General features: G+C 36.1%; 2 long non-coding RNA genes across 2 annotated transcripts in view; both read left to right on the plus strand.

Annotated features, from left to right (window-relative positions):
• Positions 1-5,964, plus strand: part of LOC134345263 (uncharacterized) — a 70,311-nt gene extending 64,347 nt beyond the window's left edge. The window contains exons 2-3 of the long non-coding RNA XR_010017645.1: positions 294-477; positions 5,844-5,964. This is a non-coding gene — a long non-coding RNA (uncharacterized LOC134345263). The remainder of the gene's footprint in view (positions 1-293; positions 478-5,843) is intronic.
• Positions 1-26,126, plus strand: part of LOC134345262 (uncharacterized) — a 699,247-nt gene that overhangs the window by 261,044 nt on the left and 412,077 nt on the right. The gene's annotated exons all lie outside the window — the stretch shown is intronic.

Consider the following 26,126-nt stretch of genomic DNA (forward strand, 5'->3'; position numbering starts at 1 on the left):
GCTTGTACCATGATATCTAGTTGGACTTGTATAAGTCCCCTAACCTACATGAACAAACAGGCCCTCAGTTGATACACAGACAGTGTTTGACTATGGGAGACTAATCAGCAGAGATTTACCATGGAGCAGACAATTAACTGGATGATTTTTAAAAATAAATAGAAAAGGATTGGTTTTTCAATTACTAGAGTCTAATGATTACATTTGTGGCTAAGGTTCAAAGTTGAAAGTAAATTTATTTTCAAAGTACATATATGTCACCATATACAATCTTGAGATTTATTTTTTTGCAGGCAATCTCAATAAATATCAATGAAAGACTGCACCCAACAGGATGGCAACAAACAATGTGCAAAACAAAAACAACAAACTGTGAAAATACAAAAAGGAAGAAAAGAAAAATATGAAATTATCATAATACTAATAGCATTAAATAAACAATAAATATTGAGAACATGAGACGAAGAGTCCTTGAAGGTGAGTTCATAAGTTGGGAGAACAGATCAGTGATGGAACGAGTGAAATAATCCGCTCTGGTTCATGAACCCGATGGTATGTGTCCTGAGGCTCCTGTACCCTCTTCCTGATGACAGCAGCGAGAAGAGAGCATGGCCTGGGTGGTGGGGGTCATTGATGATAGATGCTGCTTTCCTGCAACAATGCTCCATGTAGATGTGCTCATTGGTGGGGAGGGCTTTACCTGTGATAGTCTGGGCTATATCCACTACTTTTTTACTACAAGGAAACTGGTATTTCCATACCAGGCTGTAATGCAGCCAGTCAGAATTCTTTCTACCACACACCTATAGAAGTTAGTTAAAGTTATTGATGTCATGCTGAATCTCAGCAAACTCCTTAGGAAGTAGAGGCACTACAGTGCTTTCTCTGTCATTGCATTTATATGCTGGGCCCAGGACAGGTCCTCTGAAAAGATAACACTGAGGAATTTAAAGTTGCTGACTCCTGCACCTCTGATCCCCTAGATGAGGATTGGCTTACGGTTGTTGTTGTGGCACCACTCAGCTTCATATATGCTGTTTCGTCAATACCTTTGATTTGGCCAATGACAGATGTGACGTCAGCAAACACAAATATGGCATTAGAGCTTTGCTTAGCCTGACAGTCATAAGTATATCAGCCTTGTGATGTACCTGTGTTGAGGGAGATTGTGGAGGTGGTATTTTTGCCAATCCAATCTGAACAGGATCTGTAAGTGACCCCATTGAGGATCTAATTCCATATCTTGGCCGTTTCACACCAATTGATAATGTTACCACCTCACTAAACAACATCCACTGCGAGTTGGAAGTCTGAGACATACCACTGCTTGAGTGAATGGAAATTGACATCTTGTTTTTTTGTGCCACACTTTATGTCTCCCAGAAAAATAAGTGAAAAAATAAACTAAACATTTCAAAGGCAAATTATTATTGCTTCACTGTTGTTTTTACTGGAGGCAACAAAATTCAAAACTTTATGACTGGTTCTTTTATTTCTTTGATGATTCTCCTTCCTGCAGCAGGTCTTGATTTTGTCTCTTTCACAGGCATATTCCGAAATGTAAAGTAAATATGATTGATCAGTGAAAATTCATCTGAGCCCATGCCTTTCTTGGATAAGCATGATCCCCTTCATGCCTCAAATCATTTTGGAGAGGAGGTTCCTTCCAGATCGCAATAAAATGGTTCTTCGTATTTGTAATTGCTGTCACATTTCCCTTCGTAATTCTTTATGTCAGCTTTATTCTCCAGTTTATTTTATCTTGGTGAATTACCTCATGTTGATCGTGTTGTCATTGTACATTATTAAGTCTACAGTATATGTCACCATATACAACCCTGAGATTCATTTTCTTGCAAGGTACTCAATAAATCCAATGAGTATAATAGGATCAATGAAAGAGCATGCCGGGGCAGATAACCAGTGTACAAAAATTTGCAAACTGTGCAATTACAAAAAGAAATAAATAAATAAACAACAATAATAATAATAATAACTAAATAAGCAATAAATACCAAGAACATGAAATGAATAGTCCTTGAAAGTGTGTCACAGATTGTGGGAACAGTTCAAATATGATGGTAGAATATAGTATTAACGGTAAGACTCTTGGCAGTGTGGAGGATCAGAAGGATCTTGGGGTCCAAGTCCATAGGACACTCAAAGCTGCTACGCAGGTTAGCTCTGTGGTTAAGAAGGCTTATGGTGCATTGGCCTTCATCAATCGTGGGATTGAGTTTAGGAGCTGAGAGGTAACATTGCAGCTATATAGGACCCTGATCAGACCACACTTGGAGTACTGTGCTCAGTTCTGAATGCCTCACTACAGGAAGGATGTGGAAACCATAGAAAGGGTGCAGAGGAGATTTACAAGGATGTTGCCTGGATTGGGGAGCAGGCCTTATGAGAGTAAGTTGAGTGAGTTCGGCCTTTTCTCCTTGGAGTGACGGAGGATGAGAGGTGACCTGATAGAGGGTATGAGGTGATGAGAGGCATTGATCGTGTAGATAGACAGAGGCTTTTTCCTAGGGCTGAAATGGCCAACACGAAATGGCACAGTTTTAAGGTGCTTGGAAGTAGGCACAGAGGAGATGTCAGGGGTAAGTTTTTTATGCAGAGTGTGGTGAGAGCATGGAATGGGCTGCCGGTGATGGTGGTGGAGGCGGAGACGATAGGGTCTTTTAAGAGACTCCTGAATAGGTACATGGAGCTTGGAAAAACAGAGGGCTATGGGTAACCCTAGGTAACTTCTAAAGCGAGGGCATGTTCAGCACAACTTTGTGGGCCGAAGTGCCTGTATTGTGCTGTAGGCTTTCTATGTTTCAGTGATGGGGCAGGTGAAGTTATTCCCTCCGGTTCAGAAGTCTGATGTTTGAGGGATAATAACTTCCTTAACCTAGTGGTTTGAGTCCTGAAGCTTCTGTACCTTCTTCCTGATGGCAGCAGTGAGAAAAGAGCAACTCCTAAGGCAGAGGCACGGCCATGCTTTCCTTTGTAACTGTACTTATGTGCTGGGCCCAGGACAAATCCGTTGAAATGATAACACTGAAGAATTTAAAGTTGCTGACCCTCTCCACCTCTGATTCCCCCAATGAGGATTGACTCATGGAAGTCCAGTTTCCTCCTCCTGAATTCAATAATCAGCTCCTTGACCTTGTTGACATTGATTGAGAGGTTGTTACTGTGGCACCACTCAGTCAGATTTTCAATCTCCCTCCTATATGTTGATTCATCACCACCTTTGATTCAGCCTACAACAGTGGTGTCATCAGCAAACTTAAATGTGGCTTTGGGGTGTGCTTATTCAGACAGCCATAAGTGTAAAGTGAGTGAGTAGAGCAGCAGACTAAACATACAGCCTTGTGGTGCACCTATGCTGATTTAGAAATTGTGGAGGAGATGTTGTTGCCAGTCTGACCTGACTGGGTCCGTCGAGGATCCAATTGCACAATGTGGTATTGAGGCCAAGGTCTTGAATCTTATTGATTAGTTTTGAGGGGATGATAGTATTGAATGCCAAGCTGTAGTCAATAAATACCATCCTGATGTATGCGCCTTTGCTGTTCTGATGTTCCAGGGTTGAATGAAGAGCCAATGAAATGGCATCTGCTGTGGACCTGTTGTGTCAGTAGGTAAATTGGAGCGCATCTAAGTTGCTTCACAGGCAGGAGTTGTCTTGCTGAAGCTGACAGGAATCTAAAGGAAGATAAGGAGCCAAATGATTGTTCTAGTTGCAGATAAAGTGAAGGTTTAATATTTGAAGTTTTAAGAAAATGATTGTTAAACGGATCTTGAAAGAAGATTGTGTAAGGAAATTCTGAAAACGTTCAATAGTTGTGCAAAAAAAAACACTTAGTTGTAAGATCGCACAGTTTCAGCAAGTTTACATGGTACATTTCTGTTATAAATATAGGCAGAGTTTCAAAACTAACTATAAAGTTATATGATTCTATAGCCAGTAAATACATGAAGGTAAAATTGTGGTTATAGAATTAATTGCTCTTTCATTAGCAATAGTTATAAAAAAAGTACAGAAAAATATGATAGTATACAGTAAAAAATTTATTTTTTGATTTATAACATTTACATTACTGCAATTTGTGGATCTTCTTTAGAGAGAAGGAACACAGAGTGCTTTCTTTTCGAGCAGCCTCCAGCAAGTGAAAGGCTGCAGAAATGAGAAGCAAGTACTTCTGACTGTAGTGTCACTTTGCACAAAATTATGCCTTTTATTTAGCACAGTAATTCAAAACAGTGTTACAAAATCATACAACACAGATAAAGGCCCTCTGAGTCCATGGCCAATCCTTATGCACCCATTTACAGTAATCCTGCACTAATCATATTTTATTGTCCCTGCATTCCCATCAAATCTGCCCAGATTTTACCACTCATGTACACACTAGGGACAACTCATTTGCCAGTCATTTGGGATTGGGAATAAACCCAGGCAGTCACAGAACATGCGAACTCCAAGCAGACAACACTGGAGTTCAGCATTTAATCTAGGGTACTGGAGCTATGAAGTTGCAATACTACTAACTATGCCATTGAGCCTCCAAATATTTTATCTCTTGTTTGGAATTATCACATCATCTCTAAGTAGGCTATACAAGAGTTAACAGATTGTATGGACAATTTAGGTTTAGTGCTGTGCAGAGCTAAATAGCACATAAGTTTTAAGGAAGAATTGGACTGTTAGTTTTTAAATTGTAATATCAATTATAAAGGCTACAACCATTTCTGTTTAGTGTTGTCAGGTTAAATATTTGGTTCATATTTAATTTACATTAGCTACCAAAAATGGAAAAACCCAAAAAAAGCTGGAAAATATTTTTACTGCTGTGCCTGCCTGTGCTTAATAGACCTATCTGGAGTTCTGATGGTAGTCTTAAAGCCATTGCTGTTCAGGACTCCAAAAAATGGCACATATGCACCAGTAGTTTCATGTCATGTTACTGTTTGATTAAATAATATGTTGCCCCTGATGGCAAATAAAAACAATAGATGTTGGAAATACTCAGTAGATCAGTCAGCATCTGTGTAGAGAGAAGCAGAAGTAAGTTTTCAGTTTGATGACCTTTCAGTGGAGAAGTCATATTCCCACTAGTATGGAATAGAGAATAAATTATAGATATTAAGTAATATAAGGAGAAAATGATCAAACTAATGGCAGATTTGACCCGATTAATTGTAGATTACTGCACATTCAAAGACTCTCATTTAATATACTGCCTAAGTTCTTAGGCATTTGCTGCCACCTACTGAGTATCTTAGCTAAGATTGTGTAGAGAAATAATGTTTTAAGTCTTTGTTTAATTCAGCTTTATTGTTATTACATTATATTGATAAACTAAAAAAACAAATGAGCTTTATCACATTGTCAACATTATTTTCTCATTATTTGGAATTTTCTATGTTTGTCATATTTGTGTTTAAGGAAAATGAAATCTGTTTCAGGTTCTGTGCAGAAAAGAAAGCAAATTTTCAGTCAGTGGCCATAATAAGGACTTCTAACTCTGTTACACAAGGTCAATAATGTACGCTGTATATTTCAGATATATCTGTATGATTGGCTATGTTATGAGATCTATAAGTAGCATTCTTTATTGTTGTTGATCTTTTTAAGTACCTATGTACTTTAAGACACACAGGCTACCATAATCCTGTCTCTCCAGCTGCATCTGGGAATCCTTATAGGTAAGATAGGTGAACAATTTTCTGTTTCAGTGAATCAATCAACTCAGTTTTCTGCTAGGCTTGGGCTGCTTTGAAATTCCCTTTTAAAGAATTGTTATCTGAAAGGCACTTTAAAACATGGTTGTGTCTATCCTTTTTTGCAGCTTACAACAACAAATTCATTTGAGATTGCTGATAAACACAATGGACAATGACAGTGCCTAAATCAATATTGGCAAGGTGTGAGATCAGACACTCTCACATTACAGATGAAGAGGATTAAATTACAAACACCCTTTCTCAGATATTTGACATTTAATTATCTTTATTCTGTGGGTTTGTAAATCTAGTTTTTTCATTTACAGCCATAGAGCCAAGAAGATATAGCTGTTCAAAAATGATAGCGTCTATTTGTATAGCATTTGATATATAGCATATGCACTACTTCATAAAGAGGCCATTTTTCACTGGTTCTTATTTTATTTTAATTTCTCAAAAACTATTTGATTAAGAAGTAGTGTTACTTGAAGTACATTGATTTATTTCTGCTAAAAGATATGATACACTATCTGAATTCAATGATGATAATAGAAAAATGAGAAGTATTATAATTGGAAAACAATGCTACTAACATATATAGTTTACATTTGGTAAAAATATTAACTGTATTGCAATTAAATTCTGCTGAGTATCTACAGAAGGGACCTAGCTGCATTGTTGTAAACAGGTCATTGATAGTGTCTGGATCTGTGTGCTTAGACTTCAAATCATTGAGAATCATAAGTCTAATTTAAGTAATTGTACAGTGTACATTTCTATTTGCTTGTGTTGATGTTAATTAGTACAATGAAATGTGCAGATATTACAGACATGTTGGACAGGAAAAGTCAGAAATCAACCCAGTGATTTTTTATTCTTACTGTTTCAATTCTTATATGTTGGAATGCATTTGTTCCATTAGATGGCAACACAAGTCTAGTATTATAAAAATGACATGAACTATACTGCTTGCTTTATCTATTACTGGTTTTCTGTTGTGCTTGTTACCCACTTTCCAAACAGTATTTTAACACTTATTTTTTGTTTGGAAATAAACCAAACTCTTGTATTTAATCCCGGTTATATTGCAGTTGCATTGCAGTTTATATTAATTTCAAAATAACTGTATTGATGTCTGTTTCTTAATTCTGTGCCAATACTGATACTTAACTCCGGACATTCCGGAACTCATTTTAAGGCCATACATCACTGTTAGGAAGAAGGACAATTTGATATTTTAAAGCTGAATGTGTCAATAAAATAAGACACATTAAATCCAAGAGCCATTTCTTTTTATCATTTCTTGTCAGGCTGGTATTTCATAGCTCATCATTAGAATACCTGAATGAATGCAGAGGGATCTTCTACCTGAATATTTGAAGTTCTGGTGGCCATTGTGCTCACATGTTAGAAAAGGAAATCTAGAACTATGACCCAGGAATGATGAAGGGTCATTCAGGAACTACAGTTGTATTAGAAAACTAACGTGTTTAGGAGACAATTTCACATAGTAAAGCAATGTATTTATAGGTTGCATTAAGATGTTTCTTGACAAAAATATTCTCATTAATTTGGTAACAGTAATGAATTAGCTTATATGATGTTGATGCACTTAAAACTGTTCAGAGAAGGGTTCATGATTCAGATGGAAAAGCTCATGAATAATTTTGTGCTTATTATGTAATTATATACAAATATTTGGGTTTTTCCTCCCTCTTTGCTACTTAAAATATCATCACTTTGCCACTTAACCAGAAAGTGGTGATATTTTCTAGAGTACAATTCTGCTGTGCATTGCCAGTCCTCAAGTAGCAAAAACAAATGTTCTCCATCTGAGGTAATGTCAGTAGAATGAGACATTGTTAGATAATTTTGATTTGATTTCAGCGGAGATCCAAATACAGTCCACTTCATGGAAATCTGATTCACAGCCTTTCTCACTACCTTTTATAGTCAAAAGGTTTAGAGAGTTTTTTTTTAGCATTTCTACCATCATGCTAAGAAAACCAACAATATCTAGACTGAGCATGAAACGTGTGATTCTTCAAGTCAGCAGAGATTTAAGATTACACCAAAAAGGACATACAGATAATGGATTACTATGCATCATATTTTGTTGAAAGTATTTAATTCTTAATAATAGAAAATTTAGTAGACAGCATTATATGATAGCTATAGTGTGGTACATTAGGTACTTCAGAAGAGAGTTCATAAAATGCATTTACTGTCTCTTTGATGTTGGCTATAAGTGTTCTAATGTTTGAATTTCTGAATTCCAAACGTCCTCATAGAGGTATCATAGTGGATATGAAATGTAGATTTGATTACCTCATTCATGCAATTTTATCTGTTTGATTTATTCCATTAAAGAAACTTCTGTCGAGGATAGGTTTATACTTGGATTGGCTCTTTTAAATTCAATCTTGCAATTTTTATTTGCCTATCACAATAAAAGTATAATATCTTAAAGGAGGTTAGAGAAATAAATAATTAAGATAAATAAGCACTAGATATGTTAAAATGCAGGGTAAAATTTGATTTTATGAGAGATGCAATTGAAATAAAACTGCATTCTAAATTAGACCAGTTAAGATTATTTCTGAATATGAGGAGGACATTGGCAAGAGCATTTTATAGCACGTGTGTTTTAATATCTGAATATCAATGACATTTTTCTTTAATGGTTAAGGTCCTTCCATTCGTTTGTCATTGTTTGCCACAATATGCTTAAAAGACATAACTGATGACTAGCTTAAATATGATTTATGGACTACTAGATGTTTTTTAGTCTCAGACAAATTGGATTTTCTACTGTTTTGAAAAAAAACAAATCAGAATGAAGCTGCAGTAAATGTCCTATCTTAACTTAGACTATGATTTTAAACATTGTGTGAAGAAACCCAAATGAAGGCAGGCAACATCTCTAATGATTTTGTAAGCATGAGAAGGTACCCAGCTTTTCAATATAGTTCTTCACACAGAAAAACATGCCAGCTAATGCCTATCTGAACCTATTTGACAATTACCACTTGCAAATGTAATTAAAAGATAATTTATGAACACTGAGAGAGCATTATGGGAAAGAGTAAATAGGTGCTTATCGGGACACTGAATGAAGCTAATCTGCTTCAGTGACAATTCTCATCTCTTATCGAGCTGTTAAATGTTTCTGTTTGTTTAGGTTTTTGTTTAGTTTGCTAGTTATTTCTCAAGCAGTAATTTTATGTTCACTCTTCCCTGCTTTACCATAATTCATATGTTTATCACTAAAGTAATCATTGCTATTTCAGCATTAATAATATTTTAATTGCTTTATGTTCAAATCCATGTGGATTACTAGTTATCAAGTCATGCAAAGGCACTGTTTAATTTTGCTATTAGTTCAAATTCTTATCTTTAAACAGCGAAAAAGTAGGTTTTTTTTATAACATGGTAGAAATTACCTCTATATGATAGGAAAGAGTATTGCATGCTTTAAATTATCTTGATAAATGTAGAGAATTTGCTATTAATGGAGCATGACTGTTTTCTTAAATCAATAATATGTGGTGCTGTAGTGAAAAAAAGAAAATATACTTCAGTTGTAATATTTGTTACAGGGTAGGTTAGATTACTGTTGATTTTTACTGTTTCTAGCTCTGATCCATGGGGTATTTTGTGAAGCAACCTATATGCAGTTTTACTGAGCATTGTCCTGATTTACTAAAACTACTTTCAGAACATTCTGGTTATGCCAGGATAAGATGTAATGATCATTAGTGAGGAGTACTTTACATTTGAAATTTAACAGCATATTATACAGTGGAATATTTTTTGCCTTGTTTCTATACCTGCATTCTAGTTTGAATTAAAATCAAGATAATACAATATATGTGGTTATTTCTCACCATGGTGTACTTAGTGTAGAAGGTTAATTAACACAATAGATTATTACTGCATTAAAAGAAATTCAAGGTTAGTTTTAATACTATTTTTATTAAATGTATTTTATAAACATGGAAACATGACCAAACAAAACATATTTTATTTATTACACCTATCATTTGGATAAATGCTCTCTTAGGAAATGAGACCTAAGCATCTAAAAATGTTAAGCATAGAAACTAACTAAAAATAATGTAAATGTACCTGAAATGTAGAACTCTGCAAAAGACTGATTATGCTGTCAGAGTGCATTGTCCCATTTATACCTACTTACCTTTTATTTTGTTTGCTGAAAGAAATATTATTGAAAGATAGATATATGGAAGAGAAATTGATCACATTGCGCATTCCATTTTGCACTATCAAATGCTGATAAACTAATATAATATTTTGTCAGATACACATGCATGAAGTAACAGGATTACAGAAAAAGTTTATTACTGAATATTCTTAAGAACAGTTCACATCTTTGTATTTATAAAAACCATTGAATCACTAATTTAATCTGCATTATGCCAACTAAAAATGTGTCAATGTCTTGCAATTTGTATTTGTTAAATAATGTTACTAGTAATTTCTTTAATTTTGTATGTGACAGATAATGATCAGCAGGTTAATAGAGAAATGGCATATTTTTAAACAGAATTAGAATCAGGTTTATTATCACCGGCATGTGACGTGAAATTTGTTAACTTAGCAGCAGCAGTTCAATGCAATACATAATATAGAAGAAAAAAAAATATCTTATTCAGTATACTTTATACGGTATACGTATATTGAATTGATGAAAAATCATGCAAAGACAGAAATACCATATATTAAAAAGTGAGGTAGTGTTATATGTTATATCAGATTCTAGTATTTTTAGTTTTGTAATAATTTGTGCTGTAATTCTAAGTTTAACTCACAAAAAACACATATTATGTGGAATAAATCTACTTTGAAAGAAAGTGATTATTACACAACCCTGCAACAATGGATTGAATGAATACTTGGATAAAATATCTTAAGGCTAAACTAAAATCAGTACATGTATTCATTACACAAAATTGCTTAATATTTACTGTGTTTGAGACAGTCACTTTTTTATTATCTTTTGATTGCTAATTGGGCACTTTATTAAACTGCGTATTTTAAAAGCTAAAATTGTTTTTACCATTGTAGGAACAACAGTACATATTTCATCATATTCCTCTTACAATTGAATCATGGAGCACTTACGCAATAATGTGAGCTAGAAAGATAGAAAAATGGAGGAAGGTATTTTAATAGTGTGAGCAAGGCTGATGGTTTGGCTAAATAACTTTGGTGCTTTGGAGCATTTTCAAGTAAGGGATGAAGATAACAAATTGAATAAGTTTAGAAGGGGAATGTCAGAGAATAAAGGGATAAGACCAATAATGCTCGTTACAAAAAGGAGTGGTGAGGTCAGCGTATATGATTGGAGATAACTACCCAGTAAGATAGACCATGAAAGTAGAGGGAGTTGAGGATTGATATAGGACTCTTTTACATCCATTTCCCAGGACATATGGATCTTAGCAGGAAAAATAATCATCTGACAAGTCTAATCCTGGTTTCCTGTTTGACTAATATTCTACATCGATTTTGGTACTTGGATGAAAATTTAGGCAATTATTTATTTAAAGTTAGTTAAGTAATTGCAGATAATAAATTGGTGCAGTTTTCAAATAAATTATTTTTAAAGAATAGTTTATCTTTAATACTGCAGATGAAATTGAAACTTTGTCCCTTTACACAACAGTAAAGCTGATTTGTTTCTATTTTAAGTTTTACATCTGTTAGCAAACTTTTATTTGAATTAATGAAAATCAAAAAGCTATAGATGCTCAAAATCATAAATTAAAAAAAAACTTAAAGTGCTGACAATGTTCATGGCCAGGCAGTTTTTATGGGGAAACAAAGAGAATTAAATAGATTGGAATTGGAAAAGAGAAAATAAATTAGTTTTAAGTTCACTGAGAGAATGGAGTCAGAAGGGCTAGGACAAAGGAAATGAATTTCTATAGGGGAAGTAGCAATAATTGCAGGTTTGAGGAACAAGGTGTCATTTTATCTGAGTATTTCGGACAACTTCAGAACAAATATTACAACTTCAGATAACTTGATTTACTGTTTGGAGCAGAACTTACTAAATCTGCTGGTAAGTCATCCACCTGTAGTACTGAAGCAATTTTTCTCCTTCCATTAACATGGTGTGATTCGCTGGCCATTTCCTATAACTTAGCGTTTTGTAGCTTTTATATTCTTTATAGCTCTCTCTCTCTCTCTCTCTCTCTCTCTTCCTCTCCCCCCTCTCTCTCCCTCTCCCTCTCCCTCTCTCTCTCTGTCTTCCTCTATACCTGCTTCCTTTTCATAGCTTTTATGTTCCATTGTTCCCTCTCTAATCTCCTTCAATAACCTATAAGCTGGATGGTTTCATCTGCTGCTTATGTGCATGACAATCTGCACTCATCCTATCTGGGATGTTCCTTTATCCTATCCATCCCTTCGCTGCACATTATGCAACTTAAAACTAACGTACTTTGTCTACTTCCCACTTCTGAAGAAGGGTTGGCAATACGAAATGCTAACTCCGTTTTTATTTCCAAAAAAAGCTACTTTACGTGCTGAGAGTTTCCAGCATTTTCTGCTTTTATTTCAGATTTTCAAACATTTGCAGGTTTTCAGTTCTCAACTATTGATTGGGAATGCTGAACGGTAATGTATAAATGTGCACCTTTTTTGAGGTATTAATAATCCAGAATCTGAAATTGTGACTGATTTGAAAGAAGTAGGCTTGTAGAACATAGGACAGTAAACACAGTATGGGCTGTTTGGCCCATGATGTTGTGCTGATCTACATAAACCTACAATCAATCCAACTCTTTCCTAATACACAGCCCATAACCTTCCATTTTTTTTTACGTCCAAGTGCCTATCTAAATGGCACATCTTTCAAGATGATGCTGGTGACATACAGTAATTATGCGGGCAGCTTCAAAGACTACTGAATATTCTAACAGACATACTTCTTGAATTGTCTGTGTGTAGCTTTCAATGATTCTATTGTATTTGTTTGTTTTACTATGAATGCCTGCAAGACAATGAATCTCAGTTGAGGATATGGTGACATATACATACTTTAATAATAAATTTACTTTAAATTTTGAACTATTTAAGAATTTCTTAAATGCCCCTGTGGTATCAGGCTCTACCACCACCTGCAGCCATGCATTGCAGGTACATACCACTCACTGTTTGAAAAAGAACTACCTCTAACATTTCTCCTAAGATTTCTTCCACTCACCTTAAATGATATCCTCTGGTACTGGCCATAGTTCACCCTGGGATAAAGGCTTTCCACTCCATTTATGCCTCTCATAATTGTCTGCACCTCTATCAAGTCACTTCTCATCCTCCTTCACTCAAAGAGAATAGCTCTATCTTTCTCAACCTTTCCTTACAAAACATGTTCTCTGATCAGCGTCCTAGTAAATCTCCGCTGCACCCTCCCTAAAGCTTCCACAGTCTTTCTATAAAAAGTTAAGTAGAACTGAAAACAATACCCCAAGTGTAGTCTGACCAGATTATAGATCTACATTATAACCTTGAGGTTCTTGCACTCAGTCCACTGATTAATGAAGGCTTTCTAAACCATCCTATCAACTTGCATGACTTTGGACTTAGACCCAAGATCCCTTTGTTCCTCCACATGGCTAAGAATCCTGCCATTAACAAAGTTTGATCTTCGGAAGTGTATCACTTTACACTTTTCTGGATTGAACTCTACCCAGCTCTGCATTGTGTCTATATCTTGTTGTAACCTACAATAAGCCTCCACACTATCCACAACACTACCAATCTTTGTGTCACCTACAAAATAAATACCACATCCTTCCACTTCACCATCCAAGTTATTTATAAAGACCACACAGAAAAGGAGTCCCAGAACAGATTCTGTGGAAAAGCTCCAGTCACTGACCTACAGACAGAATATGTTTCATTTACTGCCACCCTCTACCTTCACACTACTCTTCCTTTACTGTCTGCCACATCTATCCAAAAACCCCCAAAAGATGGTTCATTTCCATCTTTATAATATTAGTGCTTCCCGGTAATCTTCTAAGGTCAAAGCGTCATCATGGCTATCCCTTGAGGTCGAGGATGATGGTCTTCGTTCTGTTGATCTACTTATGGGCTCTCAAGTGGCTTATGAGTCCAATCTTGGCTTTGAAAGTTCATCTGCATTCAGGACAGGTAGTTCCAGATGGCAGATTAGGCTTTGGTTGTTGCTGCCTCTCTTTCCATTTTCTTCTCTTTTCTTCTAATTCTGCACATCTTTTGGCTTCGAAAGTTGTGGTTCCTTCTCGGATGATGGCTTGCCAGAGTTTCCTGTCCTTGGCATTGATTTCCCAATTGTTGATGTCAATGTTACATTTCTTCATGTTGGCTTTTAAGACGTCTTTGAATCTCTTCTGTTGTCCGCCTGTTTTATGTTTGCCTTCTTTAAGCTGGGAGTAGAAGATTTGTTTTGGCAGACGTTTGTCTTTCATCCGAACAACATGACTGCTCCATCTTAGTTGGTTCTTGATGACGTAGGCTTCAATGCTTGTTGTTTTTGCTTCATTTAGCACACTGACGTTGGTTCTTCTATCTTCCCAGCTGATATTTAAGATGTTTCAAAGTCAGCGTTGATGGAACTTTTCAAGTGCCTTCAGATGTCATCAGTATGTTGTCCAGGTCCCCTCACCCTATAAGGAAAAACTAAGTTCAAAGTTCAAAGTTAGTTTATTATCAAAGTACATATACAACCCTGAGATTCATTTTTTGTGGGTGTTCTCAATAAGTTCAATAATCATAATGGAATCAATGAAAGACTACACATATAGAGCAGACAACCAGTGTGCAAAAGGCAACAAACTGTGCAAATACAAAGAGAAAGAAAAAAAGAATAATAATAACAAATAAATAGATAGATAAATAAATGAGTAAACAATAAGTATCAAGAACATGAGATGAAGAGTCCTTGAAGGTGAGTCCTTAGATTGTGGGAACATTTCAGTGAGGAGGCAAGTGACGTTGAGTGAATTTATACATTCTGGTTCAGGAGCCTGATGATTGAGGGATAGTAACTGTTCCTGAACCTGGTGGTGTGAGTTCTGAACCTTCTGTATATTCTTCCTGATGACAGCAGTGAGAAGAGAGAATGAACTGAGTGTTGGAGGTCCCTGATGATCAATACTGCTTTCCTGTGAATATGCTCCACATAGATGTGCTCAATGGTGGGGAGGGATTTACACAAGATGAACTGAGCTGTATTCACTACTCTCCTTAGGATTTTCCATTCAAGGGCATTGGTGTTTCCATACCTGGCTATAATACAGCCAGCCAATATACTCTCCACATCACATCTATAGAAGTTAGTCAAAGTTATAAATGTCATGCCGAATTTGCACAAATTTCTGAGGAAGCAGAGGAACTACCATGCTTTCTTTGTAACTGCACTTAGGTACTGGGCCCAGGACAGGTCCTCTGAAATGATATCACAGAAGAATTTAATGTTGCTGACCCTCTCCACCTCTGATTCCCCTGAGGAGGACTGGGTCATGGACCTCAGGTTTCCTCCTCCTGAAGTCAGCTCCTTGGTCTTGCTGACATTGAGTCAGAGGTTGTTGTTGTGGCACCACTCAGCCAGATTTTTAAACTTCCTCCTATATGCTGATTCATCACCACCTTTGATGTGTCAGCAAATGTCCAATACATTTTACCACTGATTCTATTTTTATTTTAGAATATTGAATTGTTATCATGTTACTGAAAATCTACAACTGTTGAACATATTTGATTAAACAAAAGAAAACCAACTGTTTAAAGTAAATTCAGGAGTATATTGATGCAAAGCGTTCATTTGATGTAATCAAAGCACTGTTAAGGCAGGAGATGATCTTGTACAAACAACTCTGGTATTGGACTACAGGCAATAATTGTTATTTTTGGTATGCAATAAATGTTTGGATCATATTGCTACTTGTGGAATGTAACCTTGCACCTGACAGAATTATCACTGAACTCAGAAAATGGAGTTAAGTTGTTGAAAAGTAATAATATTTGTCAGTAGTATAATATTTCTGAAAACTGAGGATATGGAGAGTTTTGAATTTACCAAAGAAACTAACATGTGTTCAGGAGAGGTGCTTGGACAGGGTCTCAAGCAGGCAAATAGCAATAGAGTAGGTAGGTATTGTGGTCAACATGGATAAATTGGGCAGAAAGGCCCACTTCTGTGCTATACAGCTCTATGACTCTATGTTTTAGATTCCTTAATTGGACTGTACAATAACCGGATTTTACAAAATAAGTCACCTTCTGAAAAGTCATAACAAATCAACCATATTGGCATGACTTCCCCTTTGTTTATCCTACTGCAGTTTTGATATGAATAATAATATGGACTGGAGTGGGGAAGTCCTAACTTTATTTTTTGGAATAGTTATTGTCTGTTCCTATACATCTTAAGAAGGTTGTGGTCAATCACTGCCTTGAACCATTGCAGTCCTTTTGGTGACAGTACTCCGAAAGGTGGCGGGGTGGAGGAGATACATCTCTACCACAGGAGATAAGGTGCTTCTTCCCTCTGCTAGTCTGCAGATCGTCCTTGGGCAAGGTGTTGCACCTGCTTAGCCCCCGCACCCCCCCCCCCGGATCAGGGTCACGTGAAGCCACGGGAGCAACTGGTGCTTATCACAATTCCTGGTTATGTCACCTTTGATGTCAGACAGACAATCTCTGAAGAGTATTGATGATTACTGGGGTCACCTGTCTTGTAAAGACTTTGCCCAGAAGAATGGCAATCCACTTCTGTAAAAAAAATTTTGCCAAGAACAGTCATGGTCATGGATAAACACCATGATCACCCAGGTCATACAAAACATCACATAATGATGATGATGACTCCCAGTGAGCTGCTTTGTACAGAGTTCCATGATTTACATTAGACCTGTGACAATAAGGGATTGGTGATGTTTTTCTGAGACAGCTAGTGATGATCCAATATGCCTGTCACCCTTGACTTTCCAGTGGTAGATATTACGGGTTTGGGAGGTTCTGTTGGAATAAGGTTGGTGAGTTTTAGCCATGTATTTTGTAAATGGTGTAGACTTCAGCCACTGTGTACTGATAGTGTGGGCAATGAGTGTATAGGATGATGAATGGGGTACCAACAATAGCAAGCATAATTTTGAGCACAGTTTAGGGTGAACTGATGGGGCTATATTTAATTGCTGATTTGTTCCACTGCCATGTTCCTTTTGTGTTATAGCTATTGAAGAACAACTTGGTTAAAGCTGCAGCTTTTTCTACAGTGCAGGCATTCATCATTTTAATGGGAATTTTCTCTGGTCCTAGAATTGTTGCCATATCTATTGCTCTCCGTCATTTTCTAAACATAGGGAGAACATTCATCCAAACCAGAAAAAAACAGAAGCCTAGTTTTCTTATTCCGTCTTCATAGGAAGTTCTCCCATCCCAGGATTTAAACTTATGAATAGTTCTTGCATTTCCTTTATCACAAGTATATCCTTTTTTAGTTAGGGAGCTACAGTGTTTGAAAGATCCAACCTATATTACAGGTGTAGTTTCATCAGAGCCCCTATTAATTGCAGTAAGACATTTTTACACTTGTACTTAAACCTTCTTGCAATAATGGCCACTAAACTTTGCTTTCAATGATTTGGGAAAAGGACACCCTCTAATTACTTACTACTTGGTTCTGGTTAATTGGGCTACAGTTAATCGGGGCAGCCATTTATTTGGGACAACTTTTAAGAAAAACAAAATTGAGCCGGGATTTCCTTTTATTTAATTGGGACATTATGCCTCATAATTGGGGCTGGAGACTTGCTGAACAGTTTCTAACTAGAGTCAGTCATGCGTACTTACATGGCTGTTAGACACTGAAGTGCTGAGAGCGATCAGTTTTAAACTAGTATCAGTGGTGTGTATTTGTGTTCAAAAAGCAGTGATTTTTGTGACAGATAGTTGGTGAGAAATAAGCAGTAAGACAATTTGGAACTGTATTGCTCACCGTGGTTTCATGCATTCAAGCTTGGAGATGCCAGAAATGGCCAGGAATAAAAATGAAATGATTTCTTTACTTCAGCAAGTTAGGAATTATGAAAAATTTGAATTTATTGAAAATCATCTTGAATGTTACAATGAAAATGAAGATTTGGAGGGTGCAATAATCTTTAGCTTTGCAGTCCATTATCTGCACTAGGTGCCTGTATGGATTTTGTTAATTTACATTCAATCAAAGGAACACAGTCGAAGAATTCTTCCATCTGTACCTGTTAGGAACTAATACACATCTTATTGTACTGTAGAGGTATTGGTAGTGTTCTAATTTGTTTAGTATTTCATTTAAATACATAAATCGTTACACAGTTAATTGGTAGTTTATCTTTTTTATACTTTTTAACCATTTTCATGAAACTTCAGTTAATTGGGGTAGCCGCTTAATTAGGACAAAATGTACTGGTCCTGATGTGCCCAGGTAATCAGAATCCACTGTATTTAAAAATACTCAGACTTTCTATTTTTTCTATTAATGTGGATATCTGTGGGAATTCTGTCATGTCTTTGTCTATTCAATTGGTATTTCTGTACTTCACTGATGTCTTTCTACATCTTTATGCCACATCACTCCTACTTCCCCAAGCTTTGTCTCGTCATCAAACTTGGAAAATACTACGGCCATTTTCCTCATCCATATCGACACAGATTGTGAATAGCTGGGATCGTGGCATCAATCTGTGCATCTCCTCACGAGCTATGGCCTCCCAACTTGAAAAAGACTCATTTGGTCCTACTCTCTGTTTCCTATCTGTTTACAAATCCTCAATCCATGATAGTATGTTACTCCTACTCCCACTCCCATGTGCTCCAATAACCACTGGTATGGCACATATCAAACTGTGAATGTACCATACCTTCCTTGTCTGTTATGCTAGTTGCATTCCAATATAATTCTTAACAGTTTTTTTCATATAATTTCGCTTTCATAAATCTATGTTGATTCTGCCTGATACTATTATTTTTGAATGCTTTGTTATCACTTCCTTACTAATATATGCAGACTTGGAGGTCAAGTCCGTATATACATTTAAGGGACAGTTTGATAGATTCTTGAGTGGCCAGGGCATGATGGAATACAGGGAGAAGACAGGAAATTGGGGCTGAGAGAAAAAATGGATCAGCCACGATGAAATGGTGTGGCAGACTCGATGGGCCAAATGGCCTAATTTTGCTCCTATGTCCTATGGTCTTACATGCTAGCAATTTTCTTTTTATTAATAAATTTCTAACTGTTTCTGCTTTCTTTCTCCATCCATTCTTAAATGATTAGGTTAAATTTGTTACCTCCCAGTTTGTGGGAACTATAGCGAATCTATCGCCTTTTGGTATATAACCACTATCTATCATCTCCTTAAGTAGTGAATTGAAACGTCTAAAGACTAAGTTCTGTGAAGGTGGCGTCTTCAAAAGCAGAACAAGACAGAATATTTACTCAGTGACTAAAGATGGATGTAAAAGCTTCATCCATGTATTTTGAAATCAAATGTCAGGATTTGCCATTGTTTGACATGGGAAAATTCATGGAATCTCCCACCATTAACTGCTTAATTGTTCAACCCATTCATCACTGGAGGCAGAGCTCTGAACTAACCCACTCACTGTGAGATCACCTGTGCTTTGATTATAACATACCCTTTCTATACGTTAGCATCCACATAGTTCAGTGCTGTAGCTTCATAATCCACAACCTTGAGGTGATAATTAGAATCTTACTTTTAGTTATGTCTGCTGCTGAACTTCTAAAGAATCAAGGTTTCATCTCTGGCTTGATGGTAAAGGTAGAATGAAATTTATGCTGAGTTATGAATTATGAGACGTTATGAATCTTTACTATTTTTTAAGGCTACAGTACTCCACAACATTTTCTCAAAGTGAAAATGGATGATAGACACTCCTATGAGGCCCGTCATGGTCAGGTGTATCTGCTATGAGGCTGAGGTCAAACCGTTTTGCCCTTGCATTGGTTTGTTCACCACCTGCTGTACACCCAGTCTGGCAGCATATACATAAGCAGTGGCGAGGGAGGTGTGTGGGTGATAATCAGCTGTTAGTTTCCTACTTCATGGCTGATCTGATGCCTTGAAACTGGAGTAAAAAAATGAGGACTCACCGAATCCATTCCTCCTGATTCTAAACTACTTGGTTTTATACTTTTCTATTGATTTCTTTTTTCTGAATTTCCAGAAGAGGCTTTTGGAAAGTGAATGAGAACTAGAATACTGGTTAAATTTCCGTTTCCTTAACCAGGAGCCCCGCCTTGTCTGAGAACTTCTACCATGAAACAGATAAAGAATCTGATCCTGGTTACTGTCAATCAGCCACAAATTGTATGCTATTATTAATAAATTAGTAAAGCAGTAAATTAGTGGTCATTGTTTAGAATTAAAGTAATATTAATGGTTCATGTGATATCTTTCATCAGGACAACTGTCTCAACGTGAGTCTCAGTTGATATGAACTGGTTCACAACAAGACTTGAAGTGTATTATTAAAATGCTGCCGTTTCACTGACCCTAGTACAAATCTGACCTCAGGCCCGTTCTGTGAAGAGCTAGTGCAAATGCCCTGTGAATGTGTGGATTTGCCCAGGTGCTCTGGTTTCCTCACACAGCCCAAAAATGCACTTTTGGTAGGTTAATTGGTGGCAGTAAGTTATTCCTAGTTTAGATGGGAGGCCTGGATATCAGGGAGTTTATGGGTGTGCAAAATAGAATAGATTACAAGGTGAAGAAATAGGACTGATGGGAATACTCTGAGACCTTCCATAGACTTGATGAGATGAATGGCCTCCCTCTGTTGCACAAGGAAATATGAAATTATGGTATTCCCTTTTTAACACTTCTTCTTTAAAAATAGCTTTTTATTACAAAATTAGAAAACTAGTACCCCACTGATTAGTAAATGTTTTATCATCTACTTCAAAAAATTGAATATTATGTAATATTTTTATACTAGAAGTTATAAAGTGACCTCATAAATAAAGCAAGCAGGAGTTGACAGCTTTTATTTGAAATCTCTAGTTGCTATGTTGTTTTACAGGGAAGTCATTATGGAACATTTCCATAAATTGTCACATAACAAAGCCCTGGAACAGAGCTCTCATTACAGTATGTGGAGAGAAGATGACATTCAAATACAAAAATTCTTTTTGTTAACTTACAGAGCTAATTTGGCTTTCTTTTGTGGGTACAATTTAGTGGTGTGACTTAAATCTGAGAGACGACCTTTCCTCCTTGGGATAAGAAGAACATAGCAGTTGGCAGCTTGCAAATTTCAGGTGGCGATGCATCGATTAGCTCAGATCAGGCTAGTGAAATGAAGTAGAATGGTTTTGCATTTCTAATGCATTGTAATTTTATTTTTAAGCTATTGTAAGTGCCTAATTATAAGTTAATGGCAACAGTTAAGAACAGTAACACACACAGAGTTGTCAGCATGTATTTAACACCTGCAGGAATGAAGATTAAGCGTGTGACAAGCACAAAGGTAGGAACCACCCCTCTGCCGCTGTTGTGAACACTACTAACAAATTCTGCATTTAGTAATGCAGCGTACAAAAATTAATCTTTAAGGAGACTTGGACAGTTAAGTGTCCCAAATACTCCTTTAATGATAACTATAGCTTTTGGGGTAATATTTTACCCATAATGCTGTAGGGTCACGTAATTGATGCTTTTGTACCAGAAATTGTGGACCATCGTACGTTAAACATTTTGAATCTGAATTCATGTTTATGCATTTTTTAGCCTTCTTCCAAATAATTTTCTTCAGTTTAGCCAAATCACTGTCCTGAGAGGTGACTAGTTTACTTGTTGTATGCTATATAAAGGAAATTAACATAATTACTTTGCTTTTATGAAAGAGTTTTTTTTACAATGGGGTTAGAACTATCAAGTCTACTCTGCCATGGTGTAGGAACATTTTAATAATCATTAAAATTATTAATACAAGTCTGTAGCATTAGACTGAGGATTTCTCAGCAGAACTGGGATATTTTATGAAAGCAGATTTAAAAAAAAATTGTACCTTAAGTAGATTCAAGTTTAGTTAGAAAAGCATTTTGTAGGTCAAACTGAATAGCCACCCAGCCTGTCTATTCTGCTACTAATAATGTATGATTACATTCTAAAATGGCTAAATGAGAACAGACAGTTCACTAATGCTTCTTCCCGTGTATCAGCATGTGGCAGTTTATTGCCTGCAGCTCATATTAACACTTTGCAGGATTCTTATTTAACCTTTAGCCTGCCATACAAATAGTATATAGAGCAAATGCTTGTTTCCATGTTTTTCATCAATTTAGTCATTTTTCATTACATGAATAATTTTGACATAATGCATTGTAAACTGCATGACAACATGATTTGTGATGCCAATGCTACGTATGGGCATGTATTGTTCTTGCCAGGTTAAAGGTTAATTCTGTGGAATTGATGAATTTGTAAAGGTTTGTGGAGTGTTACGTTGTGCATCAGGAGCTGGAAGCTCTCTATTTTGCACCCCAGCATGAGTCCTAAAGGTTAGGAAGCACTTCAGCTCAGTCCCAGTAGAGCTATCAATGTAACAAGGTTCTCTGTTTCAAGTAATCAATGCCACTGTTAATAGAACATTCAAAACCATCTGCTAGAAGCACAGCATCTACTCTATCAAATCCTAATATTTGCGGAAGACTGATCCCTGGGCCCATGAGACCTGGATACAGGGGTTTTCCTCAGATCCTTAGACAGTTTGCAATGCGTAGATACAGATAATGAAATGCTTTCATTAAACTGAAGGAGGCATGGTATAACATTCTACTGGGTATGGAAATTGAATCTTAAACTCCTTTACTGTAAACTGTATAATGGACATTGAGCCTTTGATAAAGTTAACTAAATTAAACTAACTAAGCAGTCAGCTTGTCCTCCAGGTCCAACAGGTTTGTGATTTTGTGCTATGAAACCCATAGAACATTTAACAGTCATTTTATAGTAACCATAATCACAGGTTAAAACAAAAGATTAGTCATTTAAATAAATTTGAACTTAAGCTTCTGGCACAAGCCTGTCACCAGCTGATCGCTCAGTTCTGCGGATATTTAGAATTCATATTGTCCAAAGTAAAACCAGAATATGGTAACTGTTGATAGCAGTAAATAGATAGGAAGATTACAGATAGGTTATAACATTTTTGAGATGTGTCAGTCATTATAAGAACTAGTGAAAATCATAACTTCTAGCTAGTATTTTTAGAAATGGCTGTGAAGCAAACTGTATACAAAGGAAAAACTTTTCAATTCCTCTGTCACTCAAGATCATCAATATGCAAGTAGTCACCTTCACACCAAATGGTAATACTGGTTCTACAGAGCACTTATATTTGCAAATGCCATTTTATCTTTGTCTTATCATATTTCCACAATATGATAGTTCCCTGTATCATAATTTAAATAATAGATTATCTCTGTTCTTCAAGATTCAACCAAGAGATTTTGAACATTCAGTTTTCTCTACCACTAGTGAATTCATTAAATTCAATGAAAGGAGGCAAAAGATTTTAAGTAGCAAATAGCTCTAGGACTCAAATGTGTGTCCTCCAATTTGCCTTGTGTTTCCTCCCATATCACAGCCAAGGTCAGGAAATAATGCAAACAAACACCTCAAGTTTATTATCATGGCTACATTTGAATGAATTTTCAATCAATTAATAAACCTTGGAAAATATGTGATCGTCTACCAAATGGTGGAATAACCAATGCAATCCTCTCATTAATCATCTTCAAACATGTTTTTTAAATCAATTACAGCAAAGTTTTTTGTATGTGTTATGTGAAAGCTCATCTGATTATGATGTTTATGGACAGATTAGAGGTGCATTGCCTTGATTAACTTGTAGTTTACAGAAGTCAAATAGTTTATAATTAAAATATTTAATATGTTTGATGATGTAACTCTGCTTCCATTCTTAGAGTTATATACGTTTTTGAATTTTACTTTGTAATGTTGATATTGGTGGCAAGGTCAGAATTCATTGCTCACTGCAAAGCGTTCTTAGGAAGATGGTGATGAATCACTGTTTGTTGGTATATTAGAGATATTCCGACAGTGCTTTAGTGAGGAAGTAGCAGCAGACGGTGCTGTACCCATGTGCTTACTATACTTGCTTCTTAAGTAGTACAGATTGTGGGTTTGGGATCCACTATTTAATAATTTTTGGTATTGAAACACAACTTAAAGAAACTGGACATTAAATACTTTAGACTGCAATTCTAGTGAAGCCATTGGTCTTTCCCTGTCTTCCATTCTGCATCCTGTAAGAAATGAGTAATTGAGATATTGAAAATGATATAAGGTGCTTTTATTGACTGAAGCTGCAGTCATGTTTGTTGTGTTAGTGATGACGAACGAGGCTATTATACTTCCTACTAATGGTTTTCAAAAATTTCAACATTGTACCAATCTTCTTACACGCTAGTTTGCAATGATCATTGTCTTTGCTTGAATAACCAATGCATTGATCTGATAATGAGCATTCATTAACAATGTTCTCTAAATGTGGTACAAAAAAGTTTCACTGCTTGTTGTGAGTTTCGGAACCAACCCTGGTCATGACCTCCTGTATAATTTATTTTATAGCGATGTGAGGGTAATTAATATCCTGTTGATATTTGCTTAACTTTCCATATACTATGTGAGACAGCTCAGTTCCTGGATTACAAGATCAGAACCACTGGGGTTTCAAGGATGTTGTTTTCCACAATTCAGTACATTTCATTATTTTGTGCACTTGACCCTGATTGATGTCTCATTCTAAGTTAAAAAGCAATTTTGAACCAGGCTGCTATCATAAACTAATCAATTCTGGAAGGTTCACTTTATTCATATTTTACATTTGTAGTTCTAAATGCCACTGTCAAATTTATTGGCTTATACACTGTCCCAAACATGTTGGTGCTCAAAAGCTTTTAAATCAGAGGTTATATTAATTATTATCTAAAAATTGCTCTATGGTTTCCAGCCTGCCAACTTTGGTAGCTTCTATGGAGGAACCCAGTCCAGATGGCATTTGCCTGTAGGCTTTGACCTGAGGAGAGACGGCCTGTGGGAAGAAGGACAAGGTACATCTCATAAGACTAATTAATTTACTATTATAGCACCTGTTCCAGAAAAGATAGGGCTGTGGAAAAAAATGATCCCCAAGCTCAGCAGTTGGCTCACTAGTAAATGGGTTTGAGCTGATTACATTAAGCTGATGCTTTGATCATCTAAAGGCGTTAAAATGGAAATATATGTATGTAGCAGCTGTCAACCTCTGTGAGAGCGCAGGGAGGACACACAGGGCATCTTCCATTGTACCTGCTCAAGAAATAAAAAAATAAAATTGATCAAATTTATGTACAGAAGTAATTGTTTGTGGTGTTTTTAACGTCTGATAAAATTAGAACTAATCCTTTAGGGCATTTAAGTGGATATGAATGGAGTGAAAGTGAGAACAGATTAGCATATTCTGAATCCATTTGCAGGCAGTATATGTGTACAAAAGGATTTGCTTTCAGTAGTTATTATTCCATCGTGGAAGCTTAATTTTACAATTTTGCCCTAATTTCACTTGAAGTGGGCTCTGATATTTTGTGTAAACATTGTTGAACTAATTTAAAAAAACCTTCCCCAATAAATCTAGAGTGTGCCTACATGTATTGCTTCAAGTTAATATTTAACTGGGTTTGTTCATACAGGTTTAGTTAGTCTTTATTAACAGAAGCACTTTTTATAAAGGACTTGAATCAGAAATTTGAAACAGACTTGGGATTTTAACTCAATAAATATTCAGAATCATTGGTCTACCTTCAAAAATGATATGTTTTTCATTTTGCCAATGATTATTTTCCTAAACTGTAAAGGTGATTCATGTTAGAAGCAATTCTGTAAAATGCTTTGAAGTTTGCAGAGTGAGTTTAATTCTGTAAACTCAGTCTGCTATCATCATGCTTCTGTGCTTGTAATGTTAACAACGTTCACTGTCTGTGTGGAAACGATTCTCCGGACTGTATTTGCACCATGGAAAGCTATTACCTGGAACGTTACAGATATGTGGCAATAAAACCACAGGTCAAGAAAGGTCATGAGAAATAAATAAAAATCCTTCCAAGTCTGCAATTATCTTTTAAAATAGTGTAATTGCTTGCCATCACAAATATTCTGTGGTGAGAAACAATTTTACTGTGAATCAGTAACAGTAATTGCAACTTTGCATGAATAATGAAAAGTTTTGTGTACATTGAGATTTTGAAAGAAGCACTGTAGTTTCAGCTGTTAGACTTATCTGCTTTTGCAGGGCAGACAATCCACAGCAAAAACATGTATCCATCA

The sequence above is a fragment of the Mobula hypostoma genome, chromosome 4 (genome assembly GCF_963921235.1).
Source record: "Mobula hypostoma chromosome 4, sMobHyp1.1, whole genome shotgun sequence".
Taxonomy (NCBI): Eukaryota; Metazoa; Chordata; class Chondrichthyes; order Myliobatiformes; family Myliobatidae; genus Mobula; species Mobula hypostoma.